This window comes from Psittacula echo (genome assembly GCF_963264785.1).
Source record: "Psittacula echo genome assembly, chromosome: Z".
Taxonomy (NCBI): domain Eukaryota; kingdom Metazoa; phylum Chordata; class Aves; order Psittaciformes; family Psittacidae; genus Psittacula; species Psittacula echo.
This window is the reverse complement of record NC_137742.1, coordinates 10,250,307-10,269,378: the sequence shown is the minus strand read 5'-3', so window position 1 is coordinate 10,269,378 and position 19,072 is coordinate 10,250,307. Positions and strand designations below refer to the sequence as shown.

Sequence of the window (19,072 nt, the reverse complement as noted above, 5' to 3'; positions counted from 1 at the left end):
GCCAAGAATTTCCAAGACAAGCTGCAAGACTACTTGCAAAGATGCATCAACAGCCATGACTCCAGGTAATTTTTTTCACTAAAAGCCCAATTCTAAACATGTTAAGAGACAAAAAGACCAAATTAGGCAATAAACTTATTTTTGAGTAGAGCTCACAGGAGGGTTTCCTCCCTGCAGTTTCACTGATGTAAGGTATATCAGCCATCTGAGCTTATTTCTGGAAAGTTCAGCCAGGCTGCTAGGTTCCAAACAGTGGCAGAGTTTTAGGGCAGCTTGTTGTTAGCTCAGTTACAGCCAAACTAATTTAGTAGGACTAATGATGCAGCTCAGTTCCCCACCTACAAGCACCCAACCACTATAGCATTCACCATGTGATTGACAACTCTAGCTGAGCTTAAACTGAACAGAAATAATCCTATTTCAGCGTGCTGATTTTAGCTGCCTGCTCATCATGGCTCTTTGACACCACCGAACACAGACAACAGCCAAGCAGGTGGTGACCACAATCATCAACCCGTTTCTCCCTTCATCAATTTATGAACTAGGCAGACTTATAGTCCATAAAAAAAGAATAAACTCCTCTGATGTTACATTGAATAGAGTAGCATAGCAGAATTTTCAGCCCTTACAGGTGTTTACACTATTGCACAAGAACTTCAACCTCTAAGCTATACCACAACACGTATTTTAAGAATACAGCAACCAGCATGATCACTTTGTTTCCTATTTTATTGCCTTGTTTCATGCATCCTCATTAGTGACTGCACTTCAGTTTATTCTTTTATTTAGATAAGGTAATGCCATAGTGAAATTTATGTATACTAGAAAAATAAAGTTCTACCAGATACCATGTTATCTGACTGAAAATACATGCCTAATGTTTCTACCAGCCACTAACCTAATTCCCGATTCAGTTTCTGTGAATAATTACTACAGTGACATTATATAGATTGGATATAAGGAAGAAATTCTTTACTGAGAGGGTGGTGAGGCACTGGAATGGGTTGCCCAGGGAAGTTGTGAATGCTCCATCCTTGGCGGTGTTGAAGGCTAGGTTGGATGAGGCCTTGGGTAGCATGGTTTAGTGTGGGGTGTCCCTGCCCATGGCAGGGGGATTGGAACTAGATGATCTTAAGGTCCTTTCCAACCCTAACTATTTTATGATTCTATTTATGGAGAACATGCCTATGCATTTGACCCTACACTTGCACTTGGGTACTGTACTTGGGCCATAACAACCCCATGCAACGCTCCAGGCTTGCAGAAGAGCGGCTGGAAAGCTGCTCATGGAAAAGGACCTATGGGTGCTGACTGATGGAGCTGAACATGAGCAGCTTGTGCCCAGGCAGCCAAGAAGGCCAACAGCATCCTGGCCTGTACCAGCAATAGTGTGGCAGCAGGGCCAGGGCAGGGATCATCTCCCTGCACTGGACATTGGTGAGGCTGCACCTCAAACCCTGTGTTCAGTGCTGGGCCCCTCTCTACAAGAGAGACATGGAGGTGCTGGAGTGGGGCCACAGAAGGGCAATGGAGCTGGTGAAGGGTCTGGAGCACAAGTGATGAGGAACGGCTGAGGGACCGGGGGGGGGTTTAGTCTGGAGAAGAGAAGGCTCAGGGGAGGACTTATCACTGTCTATAACTGCCTTAAAGGAGGATGGAATGAGGTGGGAGGCAGTCTCTTCTCCAAATAAAAAATGGCAGAACAAGGGGAAATGGCCTCAGGCTGTGCCAGGAGAGGTTTAGATTGGATATTTGGGAAAATTTCTTCACTGAAAGGCTACTCAGGCCATGAAACAGGCTGCTCAGGGCAGTGGCAGAGTCACCATCCCTTGGAGGTATTTAAAAGACATGCAGATGCAGCACCTGGGAACATGGTTTAAATGGTGGGCTTGGCAGTGCTGGGGTAATGGTTGGACTTTATGATCTTAAAGATCTTTTCCAACCTAGTTGATTCTATGACTAATATTATATTAATATCATCTCCCTCTCAGTGGGGAGCACTAATGCAGGCAGGACTCCCACCTAGCTTCAGCTGTCTAGAAACTTGGTATTTATTCCATCCTAGCTCTATACAACACCTCTGTAGTCTGACACTGATTTCTTCTATTTCTCTCAAGATGACAAATCCTGTATTTTTAGGCAGCAAGGGCAAGAATGGTGAATCCATCCTATCTGCACACTCCAGAAAGGCCATGGGGTTAGACCACGTTTCCTGGAAAGCCATCAGCGTCACAGCTGACCTGATTTGGAGAGAACCATCTGCTTTTACGGTAGCAAACAGAAAATGCAGCTGCTTGGTGTTTCTGGAAGTGCCAGTTAAAGGTAATTTTTATTTTAAAACATCACCAGCTTAATGTAAGCCCTATGAAAAGGCAGCATCAGTGAAATTAAACACCCTTTGCAAGTCTATTTAAGATCAGATGCAAAGGAAACATTTGCATTTTTAAACTATTTTGTGGGTTTTTTTGGTAATTATGTGCTACAGCCAGCCCACAGACAAGCTCCTACTGATTCCACGTGCAGGTACCACCAAGTTCTTCTACAGATAACCCACCCTGCCGCAGTGAGAGTCACAGCACTTGCAGACAGCACCAGGCTTCCTCGTTTTTCTTTGTAACAGGCATAACCAGGCTCCTTGCTGTGCACATCATCCCTTCCTGTAACTGCATGCCTAATGAATGCCTCCTGCCAGCATGCTGCTAACGACACCATACATTTAACATGCAAGAAAGCCAACAACAGGAACTACAGACCACTACTGGGTTAAGTGTTAATATCTAATCCCACAAAATGCCCTTTACGGCTTCTAGTGCATCAAGCATTTATACAATTCATCTAATGGATTCTCCTCCTCTACTTTAAGCCTGGATTAGTGCACAAGTATTAATACTATGTCCCGGAAAACATGTTCAGTAGAGGTCAGCTGTAAGTACTAGCAGCCTGTTTCTCACATCAGTGAGGTTTAAAGCACCTCAGTATCATCCAGCTTCAGAACCTGTAAAGCAGCATTAAAGCTAGCCACATCATGTTGTCAACTATTTGACAAGGTAGAAATAAATGTACGACCAACACTTCTATTTCAGCTCCAGATATTATGACTTAGGACATCAGTAATTTCTTGTGGCAGAGCTGGGCACTATCCTGGTATTTTAGGCCCAATTCTGGCTTGATTTCCCAGCAGCAACATATCAATGTGTATTAACATCTGTTGTGCTTTTAGAGAACTAGGACCACATTGCTGATCCAAGTCAGAAATCGAGTGACCAGGTCAATTAAGTCTTGTGAGTCCTGAAAACCTCCTTCCTGCTGCAACAACTATATGAACACTAACAGCAGCAAACCCCCTACATTCTCTATTACCTCCACTGTTTCACAGGGAATATAAATCACAAAGATTTGAATGTGAGGACTGAACTAGATCCCACATAAAGGAGTTGTGGCTCTATTTTCTTCCTTGTTTAGAAGCTTCAAGTCTGTAGGGCAAAGTGAGGTTAACTTAAACAGAGACTGGCTTGACAGGCAGGAGCCCATTCTTGTTTCATAGTAAAATGTATCTTGTATACAATTCCTAATTTAGTCACATGGATTATTACTAAAAGTGGTCATTTCCGATGGAAGACTCCTCTAGTTTTGGTAAAAGAAAACCTCGTTCATACTTCTTTTAACAGTAAATTGTTATTGAATATTTATCCATCCATGCTATGGGCATAAAGCTGGGACTGTCGTTAAATCACCCAATCCAGACCAAAGCAGAGAGGCTGCAATATGATGGTAAAAGTTAAATTATACCTTTAAAGAAAGGGCTTTCACCCACATATTAGTCATTTGCTCCTCAGATCTGAAATCAGGACTAACAACATGGCTTCAGACATGAAGCCATAATTGAGCTGAATGATACAGGGGGAATTCACTAGAGCCCGTTAAGCTGGTTTATATCCAAGCTCCTGTGATCATGTACATTCACACGCCTGCTGCCTGGACCATCTCTCAAGGGATCCAAATAAATAAAACTGCTCTGAACAATGACACTAGAACAAGCAGTGCCTGGAAACCAAACCATCTTCTTCTAAAATTACTCAAAAGAAAAAAAATGATTTTTTTTCTTTTTAATATTGCCTCCCTTGATAACAGGGATCAGGTTCAGTCTGGAGGTTCTAGCCTTCATGACAATAACTGCTCATGGCAGCTGCTACTCATCTGGAGCCTGAGTTACCCTGCACAAGTCAGCTGTGTTTAGGATCCCAGGCAGTTCAGCAGCTAGAGAAACTATTTCATCCCTGCAGTGGGTTTTACTGCAGGACAGTCCACATCACAGCCCAGCTAATTCTGCTGTTCAGTCTGAACCATGCAACAACCACTTTGGTCTGGCTAGCAACACTGACCGTGATCCTGATCCAGCTTCAGACCAGGCAGCTCTTGCACTGAGAGCCTGCTGGGGACAAGCTGGAAGCTAAATAAGAAGTTTCCCTTGGCCTGCAGACCCTTAAAGCTGTTCTCCTCCCTGGCTGCACTGCTGAGCATAGGCCAGGTGCCCATCTCCAACTATGCACAAGTCAGCACTGCAGTGCCCATGGTTTGATACAGAGGTTTCTTCAGCTCAGCTCTATGTTCCAGGCTGATAGTGGCAAAGCAAGAGCATTTCCAGACTAGGCGAGACTTCTGAACTCCTAAACCTCCTGAAACCCCTAAGACTCAACTGTGTTATTTTGGTGATTTTTTTCCCAGAACTGCATGTCAATGTCCTCGAAGCTCAGGCGAAGGAACAAATTACAGGAGCACTCACCTACATTAGGCTAACAACTACCAGGCCCACTTGTATTACTTTTATTGTCAGTTTGACTTTAAACAGTGATACAGAAAACACCATCATTGCAACAACTGCAGATGTAGCATCCAGTAAGAGATTATGGGTTTGGAAACAGCTATCCAAGTATTTCTTCTAGAACCTGTTTTCACTCGGAATTTGCATTTGTCTGCCACCTCGTCACAGAAAAGGCAACTACCAGCAGCTATGTAAGACCTAACAGCAAACAGAACTACTTGATCCTCTTCTGCAAGGCAAGCTGCCAGCCCAACAGCCCTACTGAGCTTTGACCACAGGATATAAGCACTAAAGTAATTTCAGATTCCTATGTGAGAAAGCTGACAACTTAAGTTTCTGTATTTTCCCAGGAATTCCCAAGCAGAAATATCAGGAGATTCTGCCCCCAATTCAGCCTTGACTCCAGGACAGGTCTGATTTTAACAGGAAAAAAAAGTAAGACTGAATATATTAAAGACTGTAACAGGCCAGATGTGATGAGATTTCTGCCGTCAACAAAGGTCTCGTGTTGAGACTGTGCTCTTGGGTCTGACGCTGGTTGCAAGCAGACTGTATATGAGTTGTATGGCTTGAAATGAGGCTTGCTGGGTTTGTGTTATGCAGAGAGGCTAGTCTGTGTGACTATCTTCCGGGCAGAAACAGATGACTCAGATCTTATTTATATCTGTTCAAACACACTCACTTCCCCATTTGGACAAAATAGGAAGAATGACTCCAAATGTGTGAAACTTAAGTCTCCCTATAATGTGTAATACTTACTGAAGGAGTCAAAGATACTTGGAGATACTGCATCCAAAGTTTACTCCAAATCATACATCTCTTGTTAGCTCTCTGTGTTAAAGAGGAGAAGCTGGCACTTGAAATATCCCTACTGCAGGTATAGCTGAGGATGCTGGTACCTGAACCAGGAAAGCTCTAACACAAGTGTAGCTGTTCTAGAAACAGTTTGTGTGCACTTCAGAAAAAGTGATTTTTCAACTCTTTCTACTGGTAAAAATAACGCAGGAGCAGCGGCAGGAGTATTTAAGGCTGCTTATTCAAAGTATTCTGCTACATTACTGGCATCTCTGGCAGTACATGTGGAAGTCCTCCAGTTAAGTGTGTACAGAGTTGACACTCTGGGCATCTGCCTCCACTTGCCAGGCTTCAGAGTCCAGAAGACTGTCTCTTTTGTTCAGAATTAGCCTACTGCATCTTCAGCACCCTGTTCAATTTCATATTTTGAGCTTTCACAATTTAAGTAATTAATTTTATTGAAGCAGATTTACACACATGCATGTCTGCGGAATGGCTGACCATGAAACAGTATGATGTACTTCAGACTTATCCTGGTCATTTTTCTAGAATGGTTAGGGTTGGAAAGAACCTTAAAGATTATCTAGTAAACCTACGGTTTAGTCAGTTCAAATTCAAGTACACATGACCAAAGCACACCCCAGTTTTGCTGCATTTTGCCTCAGGGTTGATGGAGTTTCTATGAACTCACCTATTCATTCCCCCATTTGCATAGTTACCAAAACACAGCAGATTGCTTTATTGTTCAGTGAAGCAAGCCATACAATTTGCATCTGCTGACTGAAGAGATGCCCAAGCTAGATCAATGTGAACACCCTTTCCTTCAGCCTGTTTTAACTATTTTTAGACACTTTAAACAAGCACCATTCATGAGTCAGTGAGTCTTGACTCTCTTCATATGCAAGCAAGACTGGATGCAAGAGAAAAGCTCTTCTCAAGGGACAGCTTGTCACATGTTCTGCTAAAAACACAGGGCAGGTCTTCATGCAGTCACCTCTTCCACAAGCAGCAAGGAGAAAGGAGTATTTATAGCATTGTAAGTGTAAACCATAGCACTGTGCTGCAGTGTTACACAACTTTGCCTTTCTCAGCACAGCAGGCAGCTCTGACAAGACCTCTCAAGCTGGCATACAGCATTTATTTAAACAGGGCATATAGGTTTCTAGAAGCTGAATGGCAGCACCTAGGAATCTTCTCTACATTGACTGCCACACAGGAGCCTACTAAGCACTTATGCAGCCATGCTAGTTGTTTTTCAGCTTCTGCATCACTGACCATAAACCTTCCAGTTTGGAGCTGGTCACAGGCAGTAAATCTAGGCAGACACAGGTAACACTTGCCCAGCAGTAGCAAGCAAGTCTGCTGAGCTATACCACTTGCCACCAAAGAGCTAATTAGAGCAGCACCATCTCCCAGAGTGGAGGCTTGATCAGCATTGTACTGGTCTAGATTATAATCCTATACTAATACAACAATATTATGCATAGCCCCTGTGTATAACCCATCTACAAAGTGTCTATAATCCTGTACAAGCCAGTATGCAAACTGCCTGCCTGCCCAGTATCCTCCAGTTCACTGCAGGGACCAGCACTGCGTCAGAGGCTATTCACTAATAAAAAGCCTACGTTTGACACACAAAAGCATATTTTCACACTACTGCATAATGATGTGCCTGTCAGCTCCATTATCATAGGCTGCTTCAATATCAAGTTTAAAGTTAAAGCTAAAGTAAGTGCATTAGCTGACACATACCAATCCTTGCTCCTAAGGCTATTATTTCTAGAGTAATGGGGTTTGGGTGATTTTTGCTAGTGAGGAGCCAGATTCAAGAGGTGTTCATACTGTCATTGTCTACCTCCTCTCCTTCCCGCCTTGTGTTTTGGCTGATTTGGAGCTCAGAGCACTAAAATCAGTGTAGCTTTACTCACAAGCAGCAATGACTTGGTTGCCAGTAAGCTGCATTGCGAGGGATGAAAATTTGAGACAGATGAATCCTAGCTCAAATTTCACACTTAATTTTTCAAAACAGGACAACACCCCTCCCCATCTCCCCCCACATTCCACAATATTACTGAAGTGCTAAAGTCTCAGTTTGAGCTTTGGCTTACCAAGGAAAGGGAGCCCAGTTCAAATGATATGTTTAATTCATTAAATGACTTCGAAACACAGACACCCACCTTAAATCAAAAATCAAAACACAGAGGCAGATCACTGAGGCCTGCAGAGTGTTGAGCTGCTACTTCTCACAATACAAAGTACTCTTGCCTGGGCTGGGGAGGGGGTGAAAGCAGCAGCCACCATCCCAAATGTGCCACAGCATCAGCTCCTGCAAATATGTGTAACAGCTGCATAACACCAGGCAGAAAAACAGCTCTTATGCTAAACCTCTGCTTTAAAAAAAGCAGATCAGACGCACTGCTGCTGTAGTCACAAGGACAAGATACTCAACTGCTGTGGCCTTCAGTGATTCTGAAGTACTCCTGTTGTTTGTACCACATCTCAAGTTGTCTTGTGTTAGGTACCACTTACGCTGCCAATACAGCCCTAATGAAACAGCTACGGAAGAGCATGTCACTTCACACACAGTCCCCATCTCCTGCAGATCATCACAAAGTCTCCTCCCTGCTATGACAACTTTAAAAAGCTAGTTAGACATGGCTAGACAAGAACTATCTACAGAATCATTGCTCTTGGTAGTCATTAATACACAGATGCTTAAAAAAAGCATCTTTCAGGCCAGATGGATATACGACAGAAAGTACAACACTGACGGGAAAGCTAGCATTGATATTTCTACCAACTAGTTCCAGCTAGTTGCCATGTCAATGACTAATACAACATCCAGATAAAGCCATAATCCTCAGTTTGCCAAGCTATCTCCTGAAAAAGCCACCAAAGGGTGCAAAGCAGGTTGATTCATCTGCAGTGCAGCACAGATATTTAAGGTACCCTTTATACTTCTGATAAAAGCAGAATGAGCGCAGCTCAGCTAAGCTTAGTATATGAATGAACAGACTTGAAATTCAAGCTTGTATCTAATTAATTGTAACCATTTATATTAATTTTTTAAGAGTAGCAGTCAGGAAGAACCACTTCAGACTACCACAGGTCAAGAGGGATTCAAGGTCAAGACATTAATGAGACAGATGTAAGATGAGAATACAAGCAAGGGATCTGGGACAGAGAAAGCTGGATCTTGCAAGAAAGTCAGAGGAAACTTGTACAATTATGTCACTAAAAGCAACCCTTAAACAGCTCTAACATCATGCAGTATTGCCTGTCAGGACCAAGAAAGGAATGGGGGGGGGGGAGGGGGGAATTAAGATTAATTTAATTCAGAAGAAATTTGTGTGACAGATAAGCAATCACCCATAGTGGCATACCAGGGCAGAGACAAGATCTATAGTAGATCAACAATCTGCTTTTAGCAACAACTGGAGTGTGGATGAAGAAAATGCTCCAAACACAACAGAGAGAGGGAAAAAAAAAAAACCCCAACAAAGCAGTCTAAGTTCAGCAACAAGAAAAACTGCAGTAGCAGATGGCTAGTAAGAGCTCTTGCAAGAGTGCTGCTGCATCTATGGCTATGGAGATTTGTAGAAAGAATACAGGTAATATATCAAGAAAAAGAAGTAGAGAACTTCAAGATAGAGCAAATTTTCTACTGTGAGACATCACTTTCTACTTAGACCCTTTTGGTATCTACCTTCTGGTGATATCTGGAGAACTTATTTTTCAGCTTCACCCTTCCTTTTTAAGGTCCTGGAGTTTAAGAACAGTTGCTGAATGCTAGAGAAACAGATAACACAAAATAGGTACTCATGTGTAAGCCAGCAGCCACACAGCACCTTCTTATTTTGAACCCTCTACAGAGAGAAGTCATGTTGCTTTCCTGCAAAGACTCATCCAAAAGGTCATCCACCTCCTAAATAGTAAGATCATCACATGTAAGTATCTGTGATTAGAGACCACTGATGCTTAATCTATAAAAATGCATGCTGTGACTCCAACAGCTCCAGTACAGTGCTCCAGCATACTTCCATGCTGAAATCTGTAGCATCCACATGGTCAGTTTGGGAACTGGATTATCTCTTACTCCATTCAGAGAAAAATGATACCCACACATTCGCAAAAAACCTAAAACCTGAGCACAGGACTTGCTTGTACATGGAATAAGCTGAGGCTACCAAAACCCAGGAATGGCAAAGAAAAGAGAATTAATCCATATTTGTACACCAGCAACAAATCCGTGACAATATTCCTTCCTGTCTTACACGATTAATTCTTGAAAACTTAGTCTTGGTGCTGTTAGGCTGTTGGATCTTATCCTTTCTCCCAGACACACTCCACCTGATGCAAGATGCCTACACCCTACCCAATTACAATGCAGTACTAATCAGTTTACAGCAGAAGTTTAGTGTTCTGAGAATACAAGCATAAGCACAGCCCTTTCATGGGATACCTACTCCAGACATAAGTGGAAGGGTCTGACCCTTAAAAACAATCTATGCTGGTAATTACAGCCTTATCCATGCTGGGATTAAAGATATTGGTGGTAAAAGAAAATTATTTACCCACACAGTCATCATTACAAATATTCTCATGCTTGTTTTTTCCGGTTACTAGCAAGCAACACTACAAGCTTCCAGTCAAAATAGCCTAACTCATCAGCAGTTAGTAACCAATTAGCAACTAAGTTCATCAACAGATGAGTAACTATTTCAGACTGGTAATTCAGGTTTCACCTATACCATCAATAGCATGACTGATTGTATTGGTTAAAAAAAAAATAATTCTTTACAAGCAACAAGGTGTTACACATTCAGACATCTCCATGCTACTTAAATCATGAGCTGCTTCCAGACAGAAACGTATCCAAAGCATGACTTGGAGGAGCCTCTAGTGGTGATAAAGTAGATGTGATTATGAATTAACAGATGCTTAAGGATAAGCTAAGAGCTGGTATTCACACTGGCCTATAGATGAGTTACTCCTAGTCGGGTTACCAGTGATCAGCATTTGAAAGCCGACACACACTTGGTACCAATTAGGATGATATAAATAGTGCTCTACCTACAGGTTTTATCTTGCCTTGATTCAACCATTAAACAAACCAGATTGCTTCTCATCCTCCTCAGCTTGTAGATAACATGTATCATAAACTAAACAAAGAATTCTGAAAGTTTCCTACAACAGAGAGCAGTGTCCATACCAGATCTTTGCACCAATTTATACTAACACACGTAGACCATTTTTAAAATACAGTGTGTTTATGCACACAGAAGGTAAGGATGTGCAAGATTTGCACTGCAGAACCAAATCCTTTAAGCAATTTTACAGTCACTAGAACAGTGTCTTCCACAGGTACTACAATAGGACTGGAAAAGGTTTTGCTGCTGGAAAAGGACTTCTCCAGAGCATGAACTTTGTTTGACAGTACCGGCTGGAAGCAGCTCTGTTCGGACTCCATCTGGCAAGCCTGAGAGCAGGTATCATTAACTATGTAGTTTCTCCAATCTCATAACCTGTTGCAGCCATCCTGATGTGGCACATGAGAACTGGAAACTTAGCTTCACTCTTTCAGCAAGCCTTGAAACATCACACTTTTTGATAAAAGTGTAGTGCACTGATGTAATACTTCTATTAAACTAGCACAAAAGAAAAGCAAAAAACCCACGTGGTGATTTGCCTGCATCCACTCCAATTATATTCCAATAAGAGTCCTCAGAGAACTGAAGGACTTAAAGGCTCATCTGGCATCAGACACTGAACAAAACAGCCAATCTCAGTTGGTAGTTAAAAGGTTCAGACACTGAAAAAGTTAATGTTGTTTCAGCACTTTGCAACAACAACTGCAGACTAGACACTGTGGAAGTACTTTGAGGCTTGTTTTTCATCAGCTGAAAGATCTGTCTGACAGCTACAGGTCTCTATCTTCCTCACATGTTTCATATGCAGAATAAAATTTCCCTAAAATAAAATTATTAGCAGAATTTATGTTGATTCCCCCCCACCCAAAGACCACACAAAGTTATCCAGCTGTTTGCATAAAAGCCATCTACACATGATCAGCGCGTTTAGAGTAATTGCCAAGATTTGCTTTAGAAGAACTGGATATAATGAAAAAAGAAGTATGGCCCTCAAGGCATTCTCTAATAAATAATATATGATGATGTTTAGCTTTTTATGTATAAATTATAATCAACCATGCTGCTGTGTTAGATCCCTGAATTATATTGCAAATTGACTGGAAGTCAAATGTTGCTTCTTCTCCCCTTCAGCCTACAAAGCTATACTTTCACATATATTCTGCATGGACTTCATTCTGGGGAAAGGGGAGGAAGCCAGTACAAAAACTCCAGAGTTATCCAGTTGCTACTGTGGAGCAAGCGTGCAACAATGTGCATTTAAGAGCTCTGTATGTCTGAGCAGATTTTGGGGGAGATCACAGTATTAACTGGGGTGGGAGAACACTGCAGGGTGACTAACAGGAGTCAACTGTTTTCTTCTAGCTGCTTCATTCTGCACTTCTCTCAGTTGTTTCCACACAGAAGCAGACACATGCTAGAAATTTTAGTCTAATAAAAGCCTTATGCTATACATATGTTTTCAGTTTTAAAAGTATCTACACATAAAAGGGGCAATAATAGAACATAACAGCTCACAAAAACCATCTCAAGTTACACACATTGTCATTGCAAAGAGTTTCAAGTAATAAATGGAGGAAGTACCTGCACTACAACGGTGCTTGCATGAGGGGGAACTGCAGAAACCAATACAAAGCACCTTCTTATAAAAACCCCATAATTCTTGGACATTCAGCGTTATTCATTAGAACCACTGCTCCGTCCCTCCTACCCCACCTCGTCCCAGTTTTCAGAGCCTCTAAGGAAAAGTATTTTCAGCTGACTGAGATAGAGACCAGACACTATCAGAGACTGCAACAGCAGTAACTTTCACTGGCACTGAAGGCAGTCTGTGAAATTGAGTACCAGATCCAAGAACCTCCCTCGCTGTACCAAAAGGGTCATGCATCTCAGATCTGTACAGTCTGCCTTCACACCCCTCCAACCCTGACCTGACCCTGCGAAACAAAGATTATGCACCTTTCAGGAACAGCCCCATCAATGCCTATAAAGCACACCATGGCAGGATCTTGGGTGGTACTGTTAAGATATACTCCTTCAGGAATTGTGAAGGATCAACACCAGTGACCTTGACCATGCCACCACACATTTTCTGCATCAGGCACATGAACAGCTCAACCAGGCAGCACAACTGTCTCTGAAGACCTCTGCACATCTGACCCTTAAAATTACTCCTGCTTCCTCAGCATTATACTGATTTATATCCAATATTGTTTGTTCTTGTGCAATACAGAATATCCTGCAGATGTCTGGAACTACTCGACCTTTAATTATCCCATTAGAAGCAGAAGTTTACACAATGCTACCTGAAACTCAAGACCAATAAGCTTGTTTTTATAACAGCAAACACCTCAAACCCAACAACTCCATCATACTTTAAAGGATGAAGTGTTTCAATGAAATGGTAGCATCTTTCCATACTCACCAAACATAGACAAGGAACATTGCTAACATTCATTTTAATGTTCATACAAGCACTACCATCTTGCTAATTCTAAAGAAAAATCTTTACACTGCTCTTAGAAAAAATTCTTGAGAGTATAAGAATAAAACTGCAATCCCCCATTTGAAAAAAAACCCCACAATACTTTAGTGCACCTGGTCACAGCCAGAAACAATGCTTATGCTTAAATATGAACATCTCCTTACTACAAAGGATGCTTTGCACTACCAAAGAAGCTCTCCTCCTCTGCATAGCAATAGCTAAGTAATCAAAGATAAGAGAATCCCTTTTAACTCCTACTTTGCTCCCACCTATTAGTACAGTTATGAATACCTACTTTAATAGGACTGCCTTCAGAGCTTTTTAGAAAGCTTAATTATCACCTTTGGCATCAATCAGGTCAACAGAAGCTGCTGCTTTCTAAAACCTGCTGGAGAGCAAGACAACATGCTTACCACTGTCATGTGAATGTAGGAGGAGAAAAATCAAAGCCATTACTATCCCATTAATATCCCAGGAAATCCACATACAATAACTACAACATCAATTATATGTTTTTGTTTCAAGCCAGATTTAGAATCAGAGGAAGTGAAAAAAAAAAAAAAACCAAACCATTTCTCAACCAGGATTTCCCTCTCTCAAGCAGGGTAGCCTCAGCTACCGATTTCTTGCTGCTCAGTCTCCTCATTTGAGCTACGCTGCTGCTTGAAGGACTTTAATTAACTTCAGTCCATTACCAGGATCATTGGCATTAAACATATGCATTCAAACCAAACTAGGTTTTAACAGTAGGGTATGGATCTGTCTCAAACAGATTTCCTATAAATTCCTGTTACAGAAAGTATGCAAGTTTAGTTCTGAAGGTTACTCTTCAGCATTCACTGTGTGAAAAGAAGCTCCAAAAAATGATCACTTTTCTTCAAGGAACCTTTCTGATATTCCCAACATAGAAGTACTCAAGTCAAAGCTTGCTAACTTTCAGCATCAGTATTAAAGTAAGACAACACAGAAAGACAACACAGAACTCCATATGAGTATAAAAAACCTGTGTCAGAATGCTTGACAAGTTATCCTCTGTGTCTCATTTTCAGACAGACATTTACACTAAAATACAGTATTGTCAAGAACCCTTAACTTTCCTAACAGGATACTTGAGACCTACACAAGTAGATGACCTGCATCTACCACACAGAGCAAGTGATGAAGATGCCTGCCTTTCACTGCATCCTTTTTCATGTGCTAGAAAAATAAATTATATCATATTGATATTGCTAATCCTTTCCAAATACTGTACACTTCAAGCAAACATGCAATGTAAGTTGATTAGACAACACTGACATCCTAGTCAATGAGTTCAAGAGCGAAAGGGAAACAACATCTAATCCATTTCTGGGTTCTGCTCTGGTATCCCAGGAAACCAGCTGCAGCTGCTTGGTTCAAGTTCTGTACTATGGCAAAAATGTCTGCAATCCAGCTCTGGTAACCAGCATTTCTACAACTGCTAAGTGGTGCTCATAAAGCAGAGCAGCAGCTCCTCTATAGAATCTGGAGCATGAACTGCATATGCAGCAGCACGGTATGTCTGGGGAGTCAGGGCACTCCCATCTCTGAAATGTTTTACCTAGGTCATCAGACAATTATATGACATTTGCAGAGATACCAGTCTAAATCCCAGCTCACTTGGCACAAAGAAGTGAGGGACTGTGTGATGCCACGGTATCCCAAGCTAGGTCACTCTGTTACCCTCCTTGGAACCACCCCCTGCAACCTCTTGGTCATCTAAATGAAGAAAACTTCTTTGACATCATCAACACATTTAGCCCTTCCCCAAAGGGAAAGCAAAAAGCATCAGCTGGAAGGTTTTCTATCTGGTAATACTTAGTTGGTAACTTCAATGCCCTAACAGCTCTGGTCTCCTCCAACTCAACTGTTAGTTCATTGGCTTCTAGAATAGTCTAAATTGCCTGGAATACTCTAAAATCCAAATTTATTTCAGGTACCATGTGTGCCATTTTAATCTGCTGCTTTGTAGCCTTGAAGCATTTATCTGTCTGTACAAGAAACATGCAGAGAAAACACCAAGCTTACTACCCACACTCCAGAACCATTTGAACTCCAGAATTCTTCTCAGAGTACGCTTTATTTAGCCAAATATTATTTTTCAACAGTCTACACAGTCCAAGTCATACTTACCGAACTAATATCAAATACAAAACACTGGGGGAAAAATTCAGATTCACAAGGCTAACAGAAATCCAGTTAATTATCTGCCTGCTAATGTGAAATACCAAGATTACTAAACTGTACTGTGGTATTCTCAACCAAAATGCTCTACAAGCATTTTGGTTGAGAATACTCAACCCAGGAGAGCCTCCAGTATCCACCTCTGGGGACAGGCTGCCACTACACACATTACTTTCAGCATCTCATCTGCATGCACTGCTAATTGTTCACACAAATGCCTACATTAATTTACAAGGGGTGGCCAAACCATATTTAAAGCCTTTCTTGTGTTGCTCTGCTCCTCTCCATCAACATACACAATGCAAGTTGAGATGCCTTAAGTTTCTTATTAAAATCTACCAGGCAGTATCAGGGACAAAAACAATGGACTGAGCAGACATAAGCAATTGTGATTTAGTGCATGAATCTGTATGGGGAAGGACAACAAATTACAATATGACAGTTTGATTCAAATATCAACTGTTTGGAAGTAACTGCATTATTAGTGCCAAAACCAGATCTGGAGATTCTTTCAAGCTGATTTTCCGTGCAGTCAGCTTCACCATGCTGTAGCACGAAGAGCCTGTCAACAGCGAGGAGGCATTTTAAAACAAAATGTTACAGTGAACTCATTAAAGCAGAGAGGAAGCTCAAGGTGTACTATATGGTGATTGCAAGTGGAAACAAGTTTTAAAAGAGATTCAAGATATGCCTCTCTCAGTTAATGAGAGAGCTTTCAAATCCAAGACAACACTGAAAAGAGCAAGCAGCAACCTTGTAAACTTCACAGTTACAGTTATCCAGGAGAAGGGAGGATGGTAGGAAGTCCCCTCACCAGAGTCTGATAGACTCCTTAGTTAGGCACCAAGCAGGACAGCTCAGACCCAGTCGAGCACCACAGGGAACGTGCTGCCACATGAGGATGCAAGCAGCAATCAGAATTACCATGCCAAATAGATTATTAAGAACCAGATGAATAATGCGAGTGTGGGCAGCATTGTCACTGGCACTTGAACACCCCAAAACTAAGAGTGCATAAGCTGTTGTTTCCTACTTCTTAGAGTCAACTATGAGTCTGATAAATCCTCAGTATTAAAGCCTAATAAATACCTTAGCATCCAAACATCACGAGTCCGAAGCAAAGAAGTAAAGACCAAACCAGCACAAGCCACACAGAGGTTCCTTCTCCCACAGCTGGCACCACCATTTGTGTAGCTGGGCCACAAAATAACTACAAAGTCCCTCCTTTTTTACTAAAATGGTTTATTTTGGAAGAAGTGACCATTTAGACTTCTATTTCTGGAACTGACTGTCAGCAGTTTAGTCAGGACACATTTAGACCAAGCAGCCACTTGGTTCTTTTATCAAGTATATGCACACATATACTCCATCAGTACTCTTCTGTTCTGGGTAGAAAATACATAGCCAGGATTTTCCTTCCTTTTCCATCCTAACACCCGAGCAATATCTTGGCAGCTGTACTGGAGGGAGATGGCAGCAGGGAATAATAATCTAAGCAAGTAAAATTAGCGACCTACTTGCTTGTTTAGTGATAAAGATGGCCAAGCCAGCAATTTTAAACTAAACTTAGTGATCACCTGAGTAACAATGTAGATTTTAACATTACTAATTCAACAGCACATGTACCTCTATGGAGCACATCATCAACATCCTGTGTTGAAACTTTCTGGGAGAGTGGAGTGAGCAAGCACTCATCAGAAACCAGCTCTTGCACAGCTTGGTTACAGAAGAAAAATCACCCCTCACCACCCTTCAGAGTATGCTGGGCCTTCAAGAGAGCTCTAATTTACTTATATTTGCATACCACAAGCTGTACAGTAACCACCATTTTTTGCAGCTCAGTAGCCACAAACTTGTTAGCACATTTGTGGCCTTGGTTAACTCCGCAGGTTTGAGAGCACCTAGCAACTCATAGCCCCATTGCACTGGATGTTACACAAGCAGTAACACGTATCTTGCCCTTAGAATGCAGCAACAGCATTAGCTGCCTCCTGCAAAAGGAGTAAAGTTTCTAAATATGCTTCTTTACTCATTATACAGAGATTAGCCTATGTGTAACATAATTCAAGTACTAGATCACTAGCTGCTCAAGTTACTCCGGTATATTTTCAATTAGCCTCTTCCCAACTGGTCATCATTCAAAGCATCAATGTACGAAAGCATAAAAAGAATCTGACACTGAATCTAACACCGGACCACTAACTACAATGTCAGTTCTACATGTTTAAAAAAAAAAAAAACAACCAAAACCAAATCCAACAACAACAAACCACCACACCAAAAAAAACCACCCAAAAAACTGAATGAATCTGAGCTTTGCAGGAAAAACTACTTTCTGCTTATGGCAAGATGGCTCTCACACTACAGGTAAATATACTGGCTGTTTTGCTGCAGGTCCACTGTATTTTATGGCTTCAAAATGTTCCAAAACAAATATCTGGAGGACATACACATAATTAACTATTTTTTAGAGTTGCACAGCAAAGTCATGTCATCTTTTCAAAGCAGAAAGCCTGCAGAGACACAAAGGCAGTTTACAGCCATATTAACAGCAAGTGGGACAGCATTTCAGGCTCAACAGTCCTGATCTTCCTTAGAGGGAAAAAAAATTGAGGAGCTGGATGCTGGGAAAGTGACCTCAGGAGTATCCAAGCAATGACATACACAGCACAAGCTCTTTTGTTTGCTGTAATGCTGCCCAGCCTTTCAGGGTAGTATGTCTGTGGACACCAGATTTCACATCTCACGTGAGGCCATTTCATGGCTGCAGCTATCGGGATTAAAATGCTGTCACTCTACCAGCAGGAAAACAGAAAATTCTCAGCAAATCCAAAGCACAGGAACCCAATATCATGTGCTAAGCTGTATGTGCTGCAGAGATTGCATTCACTGTACAATTGCTTCTGCACTGGGCATTGCAGCCTGTATCGTAGGGGGGGTTTATGCTCCTGCTATGATCTCCAAAATAAAAATACAAGGCAGTATATCTAATTATATCTAAGGTAACACATAGCTCATTTGCCCTTTTTTTTTTTTTAACAGCGAACAGTTAGCTTTAAACACAGCTAGTGAAATATCAGATTAATGATCATGAAGTCTGCATCACTAGTTGATTATCCTTACAGCTCAGTAGTTTAACACAAAAAGTCACAACAGCAAGATTATTAATTTGCAAATTAAACACTGACTGATGTGGCATTCTTGTACATGTTACCATTCTTGTACATGTTACCACAGGACATAAAAGTTGCTTCCACTGTGAAATGTTGTCTTAAAAATCACAGCTTCATCCAAGAGACAACTGACTACAGCAAAGTAGTGAGAAAATTTCACTGTAAAAAACCTAAAAATATGCAAAAAAAAAAAAAAAAAAAAAAAGGCCAGCCAATGACAAAGTGTTTATAAGGATGGATTTTAAAGTCATCTTCCTGTTAGACTGAAGATTTTCTCCCTTAAATACATGACTAGCACTGAGCACACAACAGGAATTGGTTGAGGCCATCTCCTTACCCCCTATGTAATCAAAGTGTCCTCCAAATGGTAAAACCAGAAGTTTAAATAGGAAAAGAAAAGGGATCCTGAATGCTCCAGAAAATATTAACAAAAAGCTGCTTACAAGCA

The 19,072-nt window shown here is 41.4% G+C and overlaps 1 protein-coding gene across 1 annotated transcript in view; it reads right to left on the bottom strand.

The window, feature by feature from the left end:
- UBE2R2 (ubiquitin conjugating enzyme E2 R2) overlaps positions 1-19,072 on the bottom strand; it is a 51,769-nt gene that overhangs the window by 14,287 nt on the left and 18,410 nt on the right. The gene's annotated exons all lie outside the window — the stretch shown is intronic.